Below are 20,126 nucleotides of genomic sequence, written 5' to 3'. Positions count from 1 at the left end.
AGAAAAAGGGAACTTTTCAAAGAATTACAACGTACCAACTGTCTCAAGTTCAGCTGGTTCTTCAGTTGATTCATTTCGAGCTCTAAATGAAGAGTTCAGCCAACTTGTACAGGTCTCTGTCAGAGCATGAGTAGGCTTTACAAGCAATCTTTGGTAGCTCGCTGTGATCGTATAGTGTTTAGTACTCTGCGTTGTGGCCGCAGGAACCCCGGTCTGAATCCGGGTCACGGCAAAGAATTGCCATTTCAAAAGGGTTGTATTTTGAATGAGTTGAAACCTCCTGTGTGAGCTAAGAAACTCAATAACTCTTCCATTTGACAAAGTCCCCATCTCATGGTAGGTTAATTACTTACATTAACTGATTCATCTGCTTTTTCTTAGGTTTTTACCATTTTTAATCTCGAGATCCAACTGAGAAATGTAGTTTCCCCGAAACGACCAAAATGATGAAGAAATCGTGTATGATTCTGAATGTTTACTCATATCTCGCGATATTCCCACTTTGGGACCCAAACCATAGTTTAAGAATCCATGTCAGAGTATCTTGAGTTTATTCAGTTCGAGACCCAAATGAAAAATGTACTGTCCTCGGATGACCGAAATGAAGAAGAAATAGCTTGTGACTCAAAATGTTTACTGATATCTCGCTGCCCACCTCTCACATACTCAGGCCCACTTTGGGTCCCAAAACATAGCTTAACAAACCCTGTTGCTAGACAATTGAAGGAGTCCATATCGATTCCAATATTAGTAAATAACATCTGTTTTGTGACGTGATTTTGCAAGACAGAGATATGGGTTAAATGAATGAGACATGTTTGATATAAATACGTGTGGCGGTGTTCTTACCTGCAACATACTTGGCATCTACAGGCGCTGTGGCTTAGTTGGTTAAAGCGCCTGTCTAGTAAACAGGAGATCCTGAGTTCGAATCTCAGCAGAGCCTTTTCATACATGTCATTGAACACATTGGTGGAAAGTGGAGAATGTTCTGCTTTTCTCAACCAATGAGTCTTGAGAATTTGGAGTGATGAGAGGAGAATGCAATTGAGATTTTCCAATTTCACAGAAAAAGGGAACTTTTTCAAAGAATTACAATGTACCAACTGTCTCAAGTTCAGCTGGTTCTTCAGTTGATTCATTTAGAGCGCTAAAGGAAGAGTTCAGCCAACTTGTACAGGTCTCTGTCAGAGCATGAGTAGGCTTTACAAGCAATCTTTGGTAGCTCGCTGTGATCGTATAGTGTTTAGTACTCTGCGTTGTGGCCCGCAGGAACCCCGGTCTGATCCGGGTCACGGCAAAGAATTGCCATTCCAAAAGGGTTGTATTTTGAATGAGTTGAAACCTCCTGTGTGAGCTAAGAAACTCAATAACTCTTCCATTTGACAATGTCCCCATCTCATGGTAGGTTAATTACTTACATTAACTGATTCATCTGCTTTTTCTTAGGTTTTTACCATTTTTCAATCTCGAGATCCAACTGAGAATGTAGTTTCCCCGAACGACCAAAATGATGAAGAAATCGTGTATGATCTGAATGTTTACTCATATTCGCGAATTCCCACTTTGGGTCCCAAACCATAGTTTAAGAATCCATGTCAGAGTATCTTGAGTTATTCAGTTCGAGACCCAAATGAAAAATGTACTGTCCTCGGATGACCGAAATGAAGAAGAAATAGCTTGTGACTCAAAATGTTTACTGATATCTCGCTGCCCACCTCTCACATACTCAGGCCCACTTTGGGTCCCAAAACATAGCTTAACAAACCCTGTTGCTAGACAATTGAAGGAGTCCATATCGATTCCAATATTAGTAAATAACATCTGTTTTGTGACGTGATTTTGCAAGACAGAGATATGGGTTAAATGAATGAGACATGTTTGATATAAATACGTGTGGCGGTGTTTCTTACCTGCAACATACTTGGCATCTACAGGCGCTGTGGCTTAGTTGGTTAAAGCGCCTGTCTAGTAAACAGGAGATCCTGAGTTCGAATCTCAGCAGAGCCTTTTCAATACATGTCATTGAACACATTGTGGAAAGTGGAGAATGTTCTGCTTTTCTCAACCAATGAGTCTTGAGAATTTGGAGTGATGAGAGGAGAAAGATGTGAGGAGAATGCAATTGAGATTTTCCAATTTCACAGAAAAAGGGAACTTTTTCAAGAATTACAACGTACCAACTGTCTCAAGTTCAGCTGGTTCTTCAGTTGATTCAATTAAGAGCGCTAAAGGAAGAGTTCAGCCAACTTGTACAGGTCTCTGTCAGAGCATGAGTAGGCTTTACAAGCAATCTTTGGTAGCTCGCTGTGATCGTATAGTGTTTAGTACTCTGCGTTGTGGCCGCAGGAACCCCGGTCTGAATCCGGGGTCACGGCAAAGAATTGCCATTTCAAAGGGTTGTATTTTGAATGAGTTGAAACCTCCTGTGTGAGCTAAGAAACTCAATAACTCTTCCATTTGACAAAGTCCCCATCTCATGGTAGGTTAATTACTTACATTAACTGATTCATCTGCTTTTCTTAGGTTTTTACCATTTTAATCTCGAGATCCAACTGAGAAATGTAGTTTCCCCGAAACGACCAAAATGATGAAGAAATCGTGTATGATTCTGAATGTTTACTCTATCTCGCGATATTCCCACTTTGGGACCCAAACCATAGTTTAAGAATCCATGTCAGAGTATCTTGAGTTTATTCAGTTCGAGACCCAAATGAAAAATGTACTGTCCTCGGATGACCGAAATGAAGAAGAAATAGCTTGTGACTCAAAATGTTTACTGATTATCTCGCTGCCCCACCTCTCACATACTCAGGCCCACTTTGGGTCCCAAAACATAGCTTAACAAACCCTGTTGCTAGACAATTGAAGGAGTCCATATCGATTCCAATATTAGTAAATAACATCTGTTTTGTGACGTGATTTTGCAAGACAGAGATATGGGTTAAATGAATGAGACATGTTTGATATAAATACGTGTGGCGGTGTTCTTACCTGCAACATACTTGGCATCTACAGGCGCTGTGGCTTAGTTGGTTAAAGCGCCTGTCTAGTAAACAGGAGATCCTGAGTTCGAATCTCAGCAGAGCCTTTTCATACATGTCATTGAACACATTGGTGGAAAGTGGAGAATGTTCTGCTTTTCTCAACCAATGAGTCTTGAGAATTTGGAGTGATGAGAGGAGAAAAGATGTGAGGAGAATGCAATTGAGATTTTCCAATTTCACAGAAAAAGGGAACTTTTTCAAAGAATTACAACGTACCAACTGTCTCAAGTTCAGCTGGTTCTTCAGTTGATTCATTTAGAGCGCTAAAGGAAGAGTTCAGCCAACTTGTACAGGTCTCTGTCAGAGCATGAGTAGGCTTTACAAGCAATCTTTGGTAGCTCGCTGTGATCGTATAGTGTTTAGTACTCTGCGTTGTGGCCGCAGGAACCCCGGTCTGAATCCGGGTCACGGCAAAGAATTGCCATTTCAAAAGGGTTGTATTTTGAATGAGTTGAAACCTCCTGTGTGAGCTAAGAAACTCAATAACTCTTCCATTTGACAAAGTCCCATCTCATGGTAGGTTAATTACTTACATTAACTGATTCATCTGCTTTTTCTTAGGTTTTTACCATTTTTAATCTCGAGATCCAACTGAGAAATGTAGGTGTTCCCCCGAAACGACCAAAATGATGAAGAAATCGTTTTATGATTCTGAATGTTTACTCACTATCTCGCGATATTCCCACTTTGGGACCCAAACCATAGTTTAAGACATCCATGTCAGAGCTATCTTGAGTTTAATTCAGTTCGAGACCCAAATGAAAAATGTTACTGTCCTCAGACATGACCGAAATGAAGAAGAAAAAGCTTGTGACTCAAAATGTTTACTGATATCTCGCTGCCCACCTCTCACATACTCAGGGCCCACTTTGGGTCCCAAAACATAGCTTAACAAACCCTGTTTGCTAGACAATTGAAGGAGTCCATATCGATTCCAATATTAGTAAATAACATCTGTTTGTGTGACGTGATTTTGCAAGACAGAGATATGGGTTAAATGAATGAGACATGTTTGATATAAATACGTGTCTGGGCGGTGTTCTTAACCACCTGCAACATACTTGGCATCTACACAGGCGCTGTCATGGCTTAGTTGGTTAAAGCCCTGTCTAGTAAACAGGAGATCCTGAGTTCGAATCTCAGCAGAGCCTTTTCATACATGTCATTGAACACATTGGTGGAAAGTGGAGAATGTTCTGCTTTTCTCAACCAATGAGTCTTGAGAATTTGGAGTGATGAGAGGAGAAAAGATGTGAGGAGAATGCAATTGAGATTTTCCAATTTCACAGAAAAAGGGAACTTTTTCAAAGAATTACAACGTACCAACTGTCTCAAGTTCAGCTGGTTCTTCAGTTGATTCATTTAGAGCGCTAAAGGAAGAGTTCAGCCAACTTGTACAGGTCTCTGTCAGAGCATGAGTAGGCTTTACAAGCAATCTTTGGTAGCTCGCTGTGATCGTATAGTGTTTAGTACTCTGCGTTGTGGCCGCAGGAACCCCGGTCTGAATCCGGGTCACGGCAAAGAATTGCCATTTCAAAAGGGTTGTATTTTGAATGAGTTGAAACCTCCTGTGTGAGCTAAGAAACTCAATAACTCTTCCATTTGACAAAGTCCCCATCTCATGTAGGTTAATTACTTACATTAACTGATTCATCTGCTTTTGCTTAGGTTTTTCTTACCATTTTTAATCTCGAGATCCAACTCGAAAAAATGTAGTTTCCCTCCCTTTCCCGAAACGACCACAAATGATGAGAAATTCGTGTCATGATTCTGAATGTTTACTCATATCTCGCGATATTCCCACTGTTGGGTCGCCAAACCAGTAGTGTAAGAATCCATTCACAGGTATCTTGAGTTGTTATTGCCAGTTCGAGACCCAACATGAAAAAATGTAACTGTCCTCGGGATGAGCTGAAAATGCAGAAGAAAATAGCTCTGTGACTCAAAATGTTTACTGACTATCTCGCTGCTCCACCTCTCAACATTACCTCAGTGCCCACTTGGGTCCCCAAAAACCATAGCTTAACCAAACCCTGTTGCTAGGACAATTGAAGGAGTCCAGTATCGATTTCCAAGATTAGTAAATAATCATCTGTTTTGTGACGTGATTTTGGCAAGACATAGATATGGGTTAAATGAATGAACCATGTTGATATAAATACGTGTGGCGGTGTTCTTACCTGCAACATACTTGGCAACTACAGGCGCTGTGGCTTAGTTGGTTAAACGCCTGTCTAGTAAACAGAGATCCTGATTCGAAATCTCAGCAGAGCCTTTTCATACATGTCATTGAACACATTGTGGGAAAGTGGAGAATGTTCTGCTTTTCTCAACCAATGAGTCTTGAGAATTTGGAGTGATGTGAGGAGGATGCAATTGCAGATTTTCCAGTTTCACAGAAAAAGGGAACTTTTTCAAAGAATTACAACGTACCAACTGTCTCAAGTTCAGCTGGTCGTCAGTTGATTCATTTAGAGCGCTTCAAAGGAAGGAGTTCAGCCAACTTGTACAGGCTCTGTCAGAGCATGGAGTAGGCTTTACCAAGCAATCTTTGGTAGCTCGCTGTGATCGTATAGTGTTAGTACTCTGCGTTGTGGCCGCCAGGGAACCCCGGTCTGAATCCGGGTCACGGCAAAGAATTGCCATTTCAAAAGGGTTGTATTTTGAATGAGTTGAAACCTCCTGTGTGAGCTAAGAAACTCAATAACTCTTCCATTTGACAAAGTCCCCATCTCATGGTAGGTTAATTACTTACATTAACTGATTCATCTGCTTTTTCTTAGGTTTTTACCATTTTTAATCTCGAGATCCAACTGAGAAATGTAGTTTCCCCGAAACGACCAAAATGATGAAGAAATCGTGTATGATTCTGAATGTTTACTCATATCTCGCGATATTCCCACTTTGGGACCCAAACCATAGTTTAAGAATCCATGTCAGAGTATCTTGAGTTTATTCAGTTCGAGACCCAAATGAAAAATGTACTGTCCTCGGATGACCGAAATGAAGAAGAAATAGCTTGTGACTCAAAATGTTTACTGATATCTCGCTGCCCACCTCTCACATACTCAGGCCCACTTTGGGTCCCAAAACATAGCTTAACAAACCCTGTTGCTAGACAATTGAAGGAGTCCATATCGATTCCAATATTAGTAAATAACATCTGTTTTGTGACGTGATTTTGCAAGACAGAGATATGGGTTAAATGAATGAGACATGTTTGATATAAATACGTGTGGCGGTGTTCTTACCTGCAACATACTTGGCATCTACAGGCGCTGTGGCTTAGTTGGTTAAAGCGCCTGTCTAGTAAACAGGAGATCCTGAGTTCGAATCTCAGCAGAGCCTTTTCATACATGTCATTGAACACATTGGTGGAAAGTGGAGAATGTTCTGCTTTTCTCAACCAATGAGTCTTGAGAATTTGGAGTGATGAGAGGAGAAAGATGTGAGGAGAATGCAATTGAGATTTTCCAATTTCACAGAAAAAGGGAACTTTTTCAAAGAATTACAACGTACCAACTGTCTCAAGTTCAGCTGGTTCTTCAGTTGATTCATTTAGAGCGCTAAAGGAAGAGTTCAGCCAACTTGTACAGGTCTCTGTCAGAGCATGAGTAGGCTTTACAAGCAATCTTTGGTAGCTCGCTGTGATCGTATAGTGTTTAGTACTCTGCGTTGTGGCCGCAGGAACCCCGGTCTGAATCCGGGTCACGGCAAAGAATTGCCATTTCAAAAGGGTTGTATTTTGAATGAGTTGAAACCTCCTGTGTGAGCTAAGAAACTCAATAACTCTTCCATTTGACAAAGTCCCCATCTCATGGTAGGTTAATTACTTACATTAACTGATTCATCTGCTTTTTCTTAGGTTTTTACCATTTTTAATCTCGAGATCCAACTGAGAAATGTAGTTTCCCCGAAACGACCAAAATGATGAAGAAATCGTGTATGATTCTGAATGTTTACTCATATCTCGCGATATTCCCACTTTGGGACCCAAACCATAGTTTAAGAATCCATGTCAGAGTATCTTGAGTTTATTCAGTTCGAGACCCAAATGAAAAATGTACTGTCCTCGGATGACCGAAATGAAGAAGAAATAGCTTGTGACTCAAAATGTTTACTGATATCTCGCTGCCCACCTCTCACATACTCAGGCCCACTTTGGGTCCCAAAACATAGCTTAACAAACCCTGTTGCTAGACAATTGAAGGAGTCCATATCGATTCCAATATTAGTAAATAACATCTGTTTTGTGACGTGATTTTGCAAGACAGAGATATGGGTTAAATGAATGAGACATGTTTGATATAAATACGTGTGGCGGTGTTCTTACCTGCAACATACTTGGCATCTACAGGCGCTGTGGCTTAGTTGGTTAAAGCGCCTGTCTAGTAAACAGGAGATCCTGAGTTCGAATCTCAGCAGAGCCTTTTCATACATGTCATTGAACACATTGGTGGAAAGTGGAGAATGTTCTGCTTTTCTCAACCAATGAGTCTTGAGAATTTGGAGTGATGAGAGGAGAAAAGATGTGAGGAGAATGCAATTGAGATTTTCCAATTTCACAGAAAAAGGGAACTTTTTCAAAGAATTACAACGTACCAACTGTCTCAAGTTCAGCTGGTTCTTCAGTTGATTCATTTAGAGCGCTAAAGGAAGAGTTCAGCCAACTTGTACAGGTCTCTGTCAGAGCATGAGTAGGCTTTACAAGCAATCTTTGGTAGCTCGCTGTGATCGTATAGTGTTTAGTACTCTGCGTTGTGGCCGCAGGAACCCCGGTCTGAATCCGGGTCACGGCAAAGAATTGCCATTTCAAAAGGGTTGTATTTTGAATGAGTTGAAACCTCCTGTGTGAGCTAAGAAACTCAATAACTCTTCCATTTGACAAAGTCCCCATCTCATGGTAGGTTAATTACTTACATTAACTGATTCATCTGCTTTTTCTTAGGTTTTTACCATTTTTAATCTCGAGATCCAACTGAGAAATGTAGTTTCCCCGAAACGACCAAAATGATGAAGAAATCGTGTATGATTCTGAATGTTTACTCATATCTCGCGATATTCCCACTTTGGGACCCAAACCATAGTTTAAGAATCCATGTCAGAGTATCTTGAGTTTATTCAGTTCGAGACCCAAATGAAAAATGTACTGTCCTCGGATGACCGAAATGAAGAAGAAATAGCTTGTGACTCAAAATGTTTACTGATATCTCGCTGCCCACCTCTCACATACTCAGGCCCACTTTGGGTCCCAAAACATAGCTTAACAAACCCTGTTGCTAGACAATTGAAGGAGTCCATATCGATTCCAATATTAGTAAATAACATCTGTTTTGTGACGTGATTTTGCAAGACAGAGATATGGGTTAAATGAATGAGACATGTTTGATATAAATACGTGTGGCGGTGTTCTTACCTGCAACATACTTGGCATCTACAGGCGCTGTGGCTTAGTTGGTTAAAGCGCCTGTCTAGTAAACAGGAGATCCTGAGTTCGAATCTCAGCAGAGCCTTTTCATACATGTCATTGAACACATTGGTGGAAAGTGGAGAATGTTCTGCTTTTCTCAACCAATGAGTCTTGAGAATTTGGAGTGATGAGAGGAGAAAAGATGTGAGGAGAATGCAATTGAGATTTTCCAATTTCACAGAAAAAGGGAACTTTTTCAAAGAATTACAACGTACCAACTGTCTCAAGTTCAGCTGGTTCTTCAGTTGATTCATTTAGAGCTGCTAAAGGAAGAGTTCAGCCAACCTGTACAGGTCTACTGTCAGAGCATGAGTAGGCTTTACAAGCCATCTTGGGTAGCTCGCTGTGATCGTATAGTGTTTAGTACTCTGCGTTGTGGCCGCAGGAACCCCGGTCTGAATCCGTGGTCACGGCAAAGAATTGCCATTTCAAAAGGGTTGTATTTGAATGAGTTGAAACCTCCTGTGTGAGCTAAGACAACTCAATAACTCTTCCAATTTGACAAAGTCCCCATCTCATGGTAGGTTAATTACTTACATTAAATGATTCATCTGCTTTTTCTTAGGTTTTTACCATTTTTAATCTCGAGATCCAACTTGAGAAATGTAGTTTCCCCGAAACGACCAAAAATGATGAAGAAATCGTTGTATGATTCTGAATGTTTACTCATAGCTCGCGATTATGCCCACTTTGGGTACCCAAACCATAGTTTAAGAATCCATGTCAGAGTATCTTGAGTTTATTCAGTTCGAGACCCAAATGAAAAATGTACTGTCCTCGGATGACCGAAATGAAGAAGAAAATAGCTGGTGACTCAAAATGTTTACTGATATCTCGCTGCCCACCTCTCACATACTCAGGCCCACTTTTGGGTCCCAAAACATAGCTTAACAAACCCTGTTGCTAGACAATTGAAGGAGTCCAATCGATTCCAATATTAGTAAATAACATCTGTTTTGTGACGTGATTTTGCAAGACAGAGATATGGGTTAAATGAATGAGACATGTTTGATATAAATACGTGTGGCGGTGTTCTTACCTGCAACATACTTGGCAACTACAGGCGCTGTGGCTTAGTTGGTTAAAGCGCTCTGTCTAGTAAACAGGAGATCCTGAGTTCGAATCTCAGCAGAGCCTTTTCATACATGTCAATTGAACACATTGTGAAAGGGAGAATGTTCTGCTTTTCTCAACCAATGAGTTCTTGAGAATTTGGAGTGATGTGAGGAGGATGGCACATTGAGATTTTCCAGTTTCACAGGAAAAAGGGAACTTTTTCAAGAATTACAAACGTACCAACTGTCTCAAGTTCAGCTGGTTCTTCAGTTGATCATTTTAGATCGCTAAAGGAAGAGTTCAGCCCAACTTGTACGGTCTCTGTCAGAGCATGAGTAGGCTTTACAAGCAATCTTTGGTAGCTCGCTGTGATCGTATAGTGTTAGTACTCTGCGTTGTGGCCGCAGGAACCCCGGTCTGACTCCGGGTGGTCACGGCAAAGAATTGCCACATTTCAAAAGGGTTGTATTTGAATGAGTTGAAACCCTCCTGGTGTGAGCTAAAGAAACTCAAATAACTCTTCCATTGGACAAGTCCCCATCTCATGGTAGGTTAATTACTTACAATAAACTGATTCAATCTGCTGTTTTCTTAGGTTTTTACCCATTTTTTAATCTCGAGATCCAACTGAGAGAAATGTAGTTTCCCCGAAACGACCAATATGATAAGAAATACGTGTATGATTCTGAATGTTATCATATCTCGCGATATTCCCACTTGGGACCCAAACATAGTTTAGAATCCATGTCAGAGGTATCTTGAGTTTATTCAGTTCGAGACCCAATGAAAATGTACTGTCCCTCGGATGACCCGAAATGAAGAAGAAATAGCTTGTGACTCAAAATGTTTACTGATATCTCGCCTGTCCCACCCTCTCACATACTCAGGCCCCACTTTGGGGTCCCAAAACATAGCTTAACAAACCCTGTTGCTTAGACAATTGAAGGAGTCCATATCGATTCCAATATTAGTAAATACATCTGTTCTAGTGATGTGATTTTGCAAGACCAGAGATATGGGTAAATGAATGAGACATGTTTGATATAAATACGTGTGGCGGTGTTCTTACTGCAACATACTTGGCATCTACAGGCTCTGTGGCTTAGTTGGTTTAAAGCGGCCTGTCTAGTAAACAGGAGAGTCCTGCAGTTCGAATCTCAGCAGCAGCCTTTTCATACATGTCATTGAACACATTGGTGGAAAGTGGAGAATGTTCTGCTTTTCTCAACCAATGAGTCTTGAGAATTTGGAGTGATGAGAGGAGAAAAGATGTGAGGAGAATGCAATTGAGATTTTCCAATTTCACAGAAAAAGGGAACTTTTTCAAAGAATTACAACGTACCAACTGTCTCAAGTTCAGCTGGTTCTTCAGTTGATTCATTTAGAGCGCTAAAGGAAGAGTTCAGCCAACTTGTACAGGTCTCTGTCAGAGCATGAGTAGGCTTTACAAGCAATCTTTGGTAGCTCGCTGTGATCGTATAGTGTTTAGTACTCTGCGTTGTGGCCGCAGGAACCCCGGTCTGAATCCGGGTCACGGCAAAGAATTGCCATTTCAAAAGGGTTGTATTTTGAATGAGTTGAAACCTCCTGTGTGAGCTAAGAAACTCAATAACTCTTCCATTTGACAAAGTCCCCATCTCATGGTAGGTTAATTACTTACATTAACTGATTCATCTGCTTTTTCTTAGGTTTTTACCATTTTTAATCTCGAGATCCAACTGAGAAATGTAGTTTCCCCGAAACGACCAAAATGATGAAGAAATCGTGTATGATTCTGAATGTTTACTCATATCTCGCGATATTCCCACTTTGGGACCCAAACCATAGTTTAAGAATCCATGTCAGAGTATCTTGAGTTTATTCAGTTCGAGACCCAAATGAAAAATGTACTGTCCTCGGATGACCGAAATGAAGAAGAAATAGCTTGTGACTCAAAATGTTTACTGATATCTCGCTGCCCACCTCTCACATACTCAGGCCCACTTTGGGTCCCAAAACATAGCTTAACAAACCCTGTTGCTAGACAATTGAAGGAGTCCATATCGATTCCAATATTAGTAAATAACATCTGTTTTGTGACGTGATTTTGCAAGACAGAGATATGGGTTAAATGAATGAGACATGTTTGATATAAATACGTGTGGCGGTGTTCTTACCTGCAACATACTTGGCATCTACAGGCGCTGTGGCTTAGTTGGTTAAAGCGCCTGTCTAGTAAACAGGAGATCCTGAGTTCGAATCTCAGCAGAGCCTTTTCATACATGTCATTGAACACATTGGTGGAAAGTGGAGAATGTTCTGCTTTTCTCAACCAATGAGTCTTGAGAATTTGGAGTGATGAGAGGAGAAAAGATGTGAGGAGAATGCAATTGAGATTTTCCAATTTCACAGAAAAAGGGAACTTTTTCAAAGAATTACAACGTACCAACTGTCTCAAGTTCAGCTGGTTCTTCAGTTGATTCATTTAGAGCGCTAAAGGAAGAGTTCAGCCAACTTGTACAGGTCTCTGTCAGAGCATGAGTAGGCTTTACAAGCAATCTTTGGTAGCTCGCTGTGATCGTATAGTGTTTAGTACTCTGCGTTGTGGCCGCAGGAACCCCGGTCTGAATCCGGGTCACGGCAAAGAATTGCCATTTCAAAAGGGTTGTATTTTGAATGAGTTGAAACCTCCTGTGTGAGCTAAGAAACTCAATAACTCTTCCATTTGACAAAGTCCCCATCTCATGGTAGGTTAATTACTTACATTAACTGATTCATCTGCTTTTTCTTAGGTTTTTACCATTTTTAATCTCGAGATCCAACTGAGAAATGTAGTTTCCCCGAAACGACCAAAATGATGAAGAAATCGTGTATGATTCTGAATGTTTACTCATATCTCGCGATATTCCCACTTTGGGCCCCAAACCATAGTTTTACAGAATCCATGTCAGAGTATCTTGAGTTTATTCAGTTCGAGACCCAAATGAAAATGTACTGTCCTCCGGATGACCGAAATGAGAAGAAATAGCTTGGGACTCAAAATGTTTACTGATATCTCGCTGCCCACCTCTCACATACTCAGGCCCACTTTGGGTCCCAAAACATAGCTTAACAAACCCTGTTGCTAGACAATGAAGGAGTCCATATCGATTCCAATATTAGTAAATAACATCTGTTTTGTGACGTGATTTTGCAAGACAGAGATATGGGTTAAATTAATGAGACATGTTTGATATAAATACGTGTGGCGGTGTTCTTACCTGCAACATACTTGGTATCTACAGGCGCTGTGGATTAGTTGGTTAAAGCGTCTGTCTAGTAAACAGGAGATCCTGAGAACGAATCTCAGTAGAGCCTTTTCATAACATGTCATTGAACACATTGGTGGAAAGTGGAGAATGTTCCTGCTTTTCTCAACCAATGAGTCTTGAGAATTTGGAGTGATGTGAGGAGGATGCAATTGAGATTTTCCAATTTCACAGAAAAAGGGAACTTTTTCAAAGAATTACAACGTACCAACTGTCTCAAGTTCAGCTGGTTCTTCAGTTGATTCATTTCGAGCTCTAAATGAAGAGTTCAGCCAACTTGTACAGGTCTCTGTCAGAGCATGAGTAGGCTTTAACAAGCAATCTTTGGTAGCTCGCTGTGATCGTATAGTGTTTAGTACTCTGCGTTGTGGCCGCAGGAACCCCGGTCTGAATCCGGGTCACGGCAAAGAATTGCCATTTCAAAAGGGTTGTATTTTGAATGAGTTGAAACCTCCTGTGTGAGCTAAGAAAACTCAATAACTCTTCCATTTGACAAGTCTCCCCATCTCATGGTAGGTTAATTACTTACATTAACTGATTCATCTGCTTTTTCTTAGGTTTTTACCATTTTTAAATCTCGAGATCCAACTGAGAAATGTAGTTTTCCCCGAAACGACCAAAATGATGAAGAAATCGTGTATGATTCTGAATGTTTACTCATATCTCGCGATATTCCCACTTTGGGTCCCAAACCATAGTTTTAAGAATCCATGTCAGAGTATCTTGAGTTTATTCAGTTCGAGACCCAAATGAAAAATGTACTGTCCTCGGATGACCGAAATGAAGAAGAAATAGGCTTGTGACTCAAATGTTTACTGATATCTCGCTGCCACCCTCTCACATACTCAGGCCCACTTTGGGTCCCAAAACATAGCTTAACAAACCCTGTTGCTAGACAATTGAAGGAGTCCATATCGATTCCCAATATTAGTAAATAACATCTGTTTTGTGACGTGATTTTGCAAGACAGAGATATGGGTTAAATTAATGAGATCGTTTGATATAAATACGTGTGCGGTTGTTCTTACCTGCAACATACTTGGCATCTACAGGCGCTGTGGCCTTGTTGGTTAAAGCGTCTGTCTAGTAAACAGGAGATCCTGAGTTCGAATCTCAGCAGAGCCCTTTCATACATGTCATTGAACACATTGGTGGAAAGTGGAGAATGTTCTGCTTTTCTCAACCAATGAGTCTTGAGAAGTTGGAGTGGATTGAGGAGGATGCAATTGAGATTTTCCAATTTCACAGAAAAGGGAACTTTTTCAAAGAATTACAACGTACCAACTGTCTCAAGTTCAGCTGGTTCTTCAGTTGATTCATTTCGAGCTCTAAATGAAGAGTTCAGCCAACTTGTACAGGTTCTGTCAGAGCATGAGTAGGCTTTAAAGCAATCTTTGGTAGCTCGCTGTGATCGTATAGTGTTTAGTACTCTGCGTTGTGGCCGCAGAGGAGACCCCGGTCTGAATCCGGGTCACCGGCAAAGAATTGCCATTTCAAAAGGGTTGTATTTTGAATGAGTTGAAACCTCCTGTGTGAGCTAAGAAACTCAATAACTCTTCCATTTGACAAAGTCCCCATCTCATGGTAGGTTAATTACTTACATTAACTGATTCATCTGCTTTTTCTTAGGTTTTTACCATTTTTAATCTCGAGATCCAACTGAGAAATGTAGTTTCCCCGAAACGACCAAAATGATGAAGAAATCGTGTATGATTCTGAATGTTTACTCATATCTCGCGATATTCCCACTTTGGGACCCAAACCATAGTTTAAGAATCCATGTCAGAGTATCTTGAGTTTATTCAGTTCGAGACCCAAATGAAAAATGTACTGTCCTCGGATGACCGAAATGAAGAAGAAATAGCTTGTGACTCAAAATGTTTACTGATATCTCGCTGCCCACCTCTCACATACTCAGGCCCACTTTGGGTCCCAAAACATAGCTTAACAAACCCTGTTGCTAGACAATTGAAGGAGTCCATATCGATTCCAATATTAGTAAATAACATCTGTTTTGTGACGTGATTTTGCAAGACAGAGATATGGGTTAAATGAATGAGACATGTTTGATATAAATACGTGTGGCGGTGTTCTTACCTGCAACATACTTGGCATCTACAGGCGCTGTGGCTTAGTTGGTTAAAGCGCCTGTCTAGTAAACAGGAGATCCTGAGTTCGAATCTCAGCAGAGCCTTTTCATACATGTCATTGAACACATTGGTGGAAAGTGGAGAATGTTCTGCTTTTCTCAACCAATGAGTCTTGAGAATTTGGAGTGATGTGAGGAGGATGCAATTGAGATTTTCCAGTTTCACAGAAAAAGGGAACTTTTTCAAAGAATTACAACGTACCAACTGTCTCAAGTTCAGCTGGTTCTTCAGTTGATTCATTTAGAGCGCTAAAGGAAGAGTTCAGCCAACTTGTACAGGTCTCTGTCAGAGCATGAGTAGGCTTTACAAGCAATCTTTGGTAGCTCGCTGTGATCGTATAGTGTTTAGTACTCTGCGTTGTGGCCGCAGGAACCCCGGTCTGAATCCGGGTCACGGCAAAGAATTGCCATTTCAAAAGGGTTGTATTTTGAATGAGTTGAAACCTCCTGTGTGAGCTAAGAAACTCAATAACTCTTCCATTTGACAAAGTCCCCATCTCATGGTAGGTTAATTACTTACATTAACTGATTCATCTGCTTTTTCTTAGGTTTTTACCATTTTTAATCTCGAGATCCAACTGAGAAATGTAGTTTCCCCGAAACGACCAAAATGATGAAGAAATCGTGTATGATTCTGAATGTTTACTCATATCTCGCGATATTCCCACTTTGGGACCCAAACCATAGTTTAAGAATCCATGTCAGAGTATCTTGAGTTTATTCAGTTCGAGACCCAAATGAAAAATGTACTGTCCTCGGATGACCGAAATGAAGAAGAAATAGCTTGTGACTCAAAATGTTTACTGATATCTCGCTGCCCACCTCTCACATACTCAGGCCCACTTTGGGTCCCAAAACATAGCTTAACAAACCCTGTTGCTAGACAATTGAAGGAGTCCATATCGATTCCAATATTAGTAAATAACATCTGTTTTGTGACGTGATTTTGCAAGACAGAGATATGGGTTAAATGAATGAGACATGTTTGATATAAATACGTGTGGCGGTGTTCTTACCTGCAACATACTTGGCATCTACAGGCGCTGTGGCTTAGTTGGTTAAAGCGCCTGTCTAGTAAACAGGAGATCCTGAGTTCGAATCTCAGCAGAGCCTTTTCATACATGTCATTGAACACATTGGTGGAAAGTGGAGAATGTTCTGCTTTTCTCAACCAATGAGTCTTGAGAATTTGGAGTGATGAGAGGAGAAAAGATGTGAGGAGAATGCAATTGAGATTTTCCAATTTCACACAAAGAATTACAACGTACCAACTGTCTCAAGTTCAGCTGGTTCTTCAGTTGATTCATTTAGAGCGCTAAAGGAAGAGTTCAGCCAACTTGTACAGGTCTCTGTCAGAGCATGAGTAGGCTTTACAAGCAATCTTTGGTAGCTCGCTGTGATCGTATAGTGTTTAGTACTCTGCGTTGTGGCCGCAGGAACCCCGGTCTGAATCCGGGTCACGGCAAAGAATTGCCATTTCAAAAGGGTTGTATTTTGAATGAGTTGAAACCTCCTGTGTGAGCTAAGAAACTCAATAACTCTTCCATTTGACAAAGTCCCCATCTCATGGTAGGTTAATTACTTACATTAACTGATTCATCTGCTTTTTCTTAGGTTTTTACCATTTTTAATCTCGAGATCCAACTGAGAAATGTAGTTTCCCCGAAACGACCAAAATGATGAAGAAATCGTGTATGATTCTGAATGTTTACTCATATCTCGCGATATTCCCACTTTGGGACCCAAACCATAGTTTAAGAATCCATGTCAGAGTATCTTGAGTTTATTCAGTTCGAGACCCAAATGAAAAATGTACTGTCCTCGGATGACCGAAATGAAGAAGAAATAGCTTGTGACTCAAAATGTTTACTGATATCTCGCTGCCCACCTCTCACATACTCAGGCCCACTTTGGGTCCCAACACATAGCTTAACAAACCCTGTTGCTAGACAATGAAGGAGTCCATATCGATTCCAATATTAGTAAATAACATCTGTTTTGTGACGTGATTTTGCAAGACAGAAGATATGGCTTTTAATGAATGAGACATGTTTGATATAAATACGTTGTGGCGGTGTTCTTACCTGCAACATACTTGGCATCTACAGGCGCTGTGGCTTAGTTGGTTAAAGCGCCTGTCTAGTAAACAGGAGATCCTGAGTTCGAATCTCAGCAGAGCCTTTTCATACATGTCATTGAACACATTGGTGGAGAATGTTCTGCTTTTCTCAACCAATGAGTCTTGAGAATTTGGAGTGATGAGGAGGAGAAAAGATGTGAGGAGAATGCAATTGAGATTTTCCAATTTCACAGAAAAAGGGAACTTTTTCAAAGAATTACAACCGTACCAAACTGTCTCAAGTTCAGCTGGTTCTTCAGTTGATTCATTTAGAGCGCTAAAGGAAGAGTTCAGCCAACTTGTACAGGTCTCTGTCAGAGCATGAGTAGGCTTTACAAGCAATCTTTGGTATCTCGCCGTGATCGTATAGTGTTTAGTACCTCTGCGTTGTGGCCGCAGGAACCCCGGTCTGAATCCGGGTCACGGCAAAGAATTGCCATTTCAAAGGGTTGTATTTTGAATGAGTTGAAACCTCCTGTGTGAGCTAAGAAACTCAATAACTCTTCCATTTGACAAAGTCCCCATCTCAATGGTAGGTTAATTACTTACATTAACTGATTCATCTGCTTTTTCTTAGGTTTTTACCATTTTTAATCTCGAGATCCAACTGAGAATGTAGTTTCCCGAAACGACCAAAATGATGAAGAAATCGTTGTATGATTCTGAATGTTTACTCATATCTCGCGATATTCCCACTTTGGGACCCAAACCATAGTTTAAGAATCCATGTCAGAGTATCTTGAGTTTATTCAGTTCGAGACCCAAATGAAAAATGTACTGTCCTCGGATGACCGAAATGAAGAAAGAAATAGCTTGGGACTCAAAATGTTTACTGATATCTCGCCTGCCCACCTCTCACATACTCAGGCCCACTTTGGGTCCCAAAAACATAGCTTAACAAACCCTGTTGCTAGACAATTGAAGGAGTCCATATCGATTCCAATATTAGTAAATAACATCTGTTTTGTGACGTGATTTTGCAAGACAGAGATATGGGTTTAAATGAATGAGACATGTTTGATATAAATACGTGTGGCGGTGTTCTTACCTGCAACATACTTGGCATCTACAGGCGCTGTGGCTTAGTTGGTTTAAAGCGGCCTGTCTAGTAAACAGGAGATCCTGAGTTCGAATCTCAGCAGAGCCTTTTCATACATGTCATTGAACACATTGGTGGAAAGTGGAGAATGTTCTGCTTTTCTCAACCAATGAGTCTTGAGAATTGGAGTGATGAGAGGAGAAAGATGTGAGGAGAATGCAATTGAGATTTTCCAATTTCACAGAAAAAGGGAACTTTTTCAAAGAATTACAACGTACCAACTGTCTCAAGTTCAGCTGGTTCTTCAGTTGATTCATTTATAGCGCTAAAGGAAGAGTTCAGCCAACTTGTACAGGTCTCTGTCAGAGCATGAGTAGCTTTTACAAGCAATCTTTGGTAGCTCGCTGTGATCGTATAGTGTTTAGTACTCTGCGTTGTGGCCGCAGGAACCCCGGTCTGAATCCGGGTCACGGCAAAGAATTGCCATTTCAAAAGGGTTGTATTTTGAATGAGTTGAAACCTCCTGTGTGAGCTAAGAACTCAATAACTCTTCCATTGGACAATAGTCCCCATCTCATGGTAGGTTAATTACTTACATTAACTGATTAATCTGCTTTTTCTTAGGTTTTTACCATTTTTAATCTCGAGATCCAACTGAGAAATGTAGTTCCCCGAAACGACCAAAATGATGAAGAAATCGTGTATGATTCTGAATGTTTACTCATATCTCGCGATATTCCCACTTTGGGTCCCAAACCATAGTTTAAGAATCCATGTCAGAGTATCTTGAGTTATTCAGTTCGAGACCCAAATGAAAAATGTACTGTCCTCGGATGACCGAAATGAAGAAGAAATAGCTTGTGACTCAAAATGTTTACTGATATCTCGCTGCCCACCTCTCACATACTCAGGCCCACTTTGGGTCCCAAAACATAGCTTAACAAACCCTGTTGCTAGACAATTGAAGGAGTCCATATCGATTCCAATATTAGTAAATAACATCTGTTTGTGACGTGATTTTGCAAGACAGAGATATGGGTTAAATGAATGAGACATGTTTGATATAAATACGTGTGGCGGTGTTCTTACCTGCAACATACTGGCATCTACAGGGCGCTGTGGCTTAGTTGGTTAAAGCGCCTGTCTAGTAAACAGGAGATCCTGAGTTCGAATCTCAGCAGAGCCTTTTCATACATGTCATTGAACACATTGGTGGAAAGTGGAGGAATGTTCTGCTTTTCTCAACCAATGAGTCTTGAGAATTGGAGTGATGAGAGGAGAAAAGATGTGAGGAGGATGCAATTGAGATTTTCCAATTTCACAGAAAAAGGGAACTTTTTCAAAGAATTACAACGTACCAACTGTCTCAAGTTCAGCTGGTTCTTCAGTTGATTCATTTAGAGCGCTAAAGGAAGAGTTCAGTCAACTTGTACAGGTCTCTGTCAGAGCATGAGTAGGCTTTACAAGCAATCTTTGGTAGCTCGCTTGTGATTGTATAGTGTTTAGTACTCTGCGTTGTGGCCGCAGAACCCCGGTCTGAATCCGGGTCACGGCAAAGAATTGCCATTTCAAAAGGGTTGTATTTTGAATGAGTTGAAACCTCCTGTGTGAGCTAAGAAACTCAATAACTCTTCCATTTGACAAAGTCCCCATCTCATGGTAGGTTAATTACTTACATTAACTGATTCATCTGCTTTTTCTTAGGTTTTTACCATTTTTAATCTCGAGATCCAACTGAGAAATGTAGTTTCCCGAACGACCAAAATGATGAAGAAATCGTGTATGATTCTGAATGTTTACTCATATCTCGCGATATTCCCACTTTGGACCCAAACCATAGTTTAAGAATCCATGTCAGAGTATCTTGAGTTTATTCAGTTCGAGACCCAAATGAAAATGTACTGTCCTCGGATGACCGAAATGAAGAAGAAATAGCTTGTGACTCAAAATGTTTACTGA

The 20,126-nt window shown here is 40.6% G+C and overlaps 11 non-coding genes across 11 annotated transcripts; all 11 read left to right on the top strand.

Annotated features, from left to right (window-relative positions):
• Positions 1 to 872: 872 nt before the first annotated feature.
• Positions 873 to 946, top strand: trnat-agu (transfer RNA threonine (anticodon AGU)). Its single transcript has one exon. It is a non-coding gene; the product is annotated as a tRNA-Thr (tRNA).
• A 990-nt stretch (positions 947 to 1,936) lies between these two features.
• Positions 1,937 to 2,010, top strand: trnat-agu (transfer RNA threonine (anticodon AGU)). Its single transcript has one exon. It is a non-coding gene; the product is annotated as a tRNA-Thr (tRNA).
• A 1,007-nt stretch (positions 2,011 to 3,017) lies between these two features.
• On the top strand, positions 3,018 to 3,091 carry trnat-agu (transfer RNA threonine (anticodon AGU)). Its single transcript has one exon. It is a non-coding gene; the product is annotated as a tRNA-Thr (tRNA).
• A 3,230-nt stretch (positions 3,092 to 6,321) lies between these two features.
• Positions 6,322 to 6,395, top strand: trnat-agu (transfer RNA threonine (anticodon AGU)). Its single transcript has one exon. It is a non-coding gene; the product is annotated as a tRNA-Thr (tRNA).
• Positions 6,396 to 7,403: 1,008 nt separating this feature from the next.
• Positions 7,404 to 7,477, top strand: trnat-agu (transfer RNA threonine (anticodon AGU)). The gene has a single exon. It is a non-coding gene; the product is annotated as a tRNA-Thr (tRNA).
• Positions 7,478 to 8,486: 1,009 nt separating this feature from the next.
• On the top strand, positions 8,487 to 8,560 carry trnat-agu (transfer RNA threonine (anticodon AGU)). Its single transcript has one exon. It is a non-coding gene; the product is annotated as a tRNA-Thr (tRNA).
• Positions 8,561 to 11,752: 3,192 nt separating this feature from the next.
• On the top strand, positions 11,753 to 11,826 carry trnat-agu (transfer RNA threonine (anticodon AGU)). The gene has a single exon. It is a non-coding gene; the product is annotated as a tRNA-Thr (tRNA).
• A 3,154-nt stretch (positions 11,827 to 14,980) lies between these two features.
• Positions 14,981 to 15,054, top strand: trnat-agu (transfer RNA threonine (anticodon AGU)). The gene has a single exon. It is a non-coding gene; the product is annotated as a tRNA-Thr (tRNA).
• Positions 15,055 to 16,048: 994 nt separating this feature from the next.
• trnat-agu (transfer RNA threonine (anticodon AGU)) lies at positions 16,049 to 16,122 on the top strand. Its single transcript has one exon. It is a non-coding gene; the product is annotated as a tRNA-Thr (tRNA).
• A 994-nt stretch (positions 16,123 to 17,116) lies between these two features.
• On the top strand, positions 17,117 to 17,190 carry trnat-agu (transfer RNA threonine (anticodon AGU)). Its single transcript has one exon. It is a non-coding gene; the product is annotated as a tRNA-Thr (tRNA).
• Positions 17,191 to 19,279: 2,089 nt separating this feature from the next.
• trnat-agu (transfer RNA threonine (anticodon AGU)) lies at positions 19,280 to 19,353 on the top strand. The gene has a single exon. It is a non-coding gene; the product is annotated as a tRNA-Thr (tRNA).
• The last annotated feature ends 773 nt before the right edge of the window (positions 19,354 to 20,126 follow it).

The sequence above is a fragment of the Oncorhynchus kisutch genome, unplaced genomic scaffold (assembly GCF_002021735.2).
Source record: "Oncorhynchus kisutch isolate 150728-3 unplaced genomic scaffold, Okis_V2 scaffold4029, whole genome shotgun sequence".
Lineage (NCBI taxonomy): Eukaryota > Metazoa > Chordata > Actinopteri > Salmoniformes > Salmonidae > Oncorhynchus > Oncorhynchus kisutch.
Note: the sequence above shows the minus strand (reverse complement) of the source record. Positions and strands in the feature narration are given on the sequence as shown.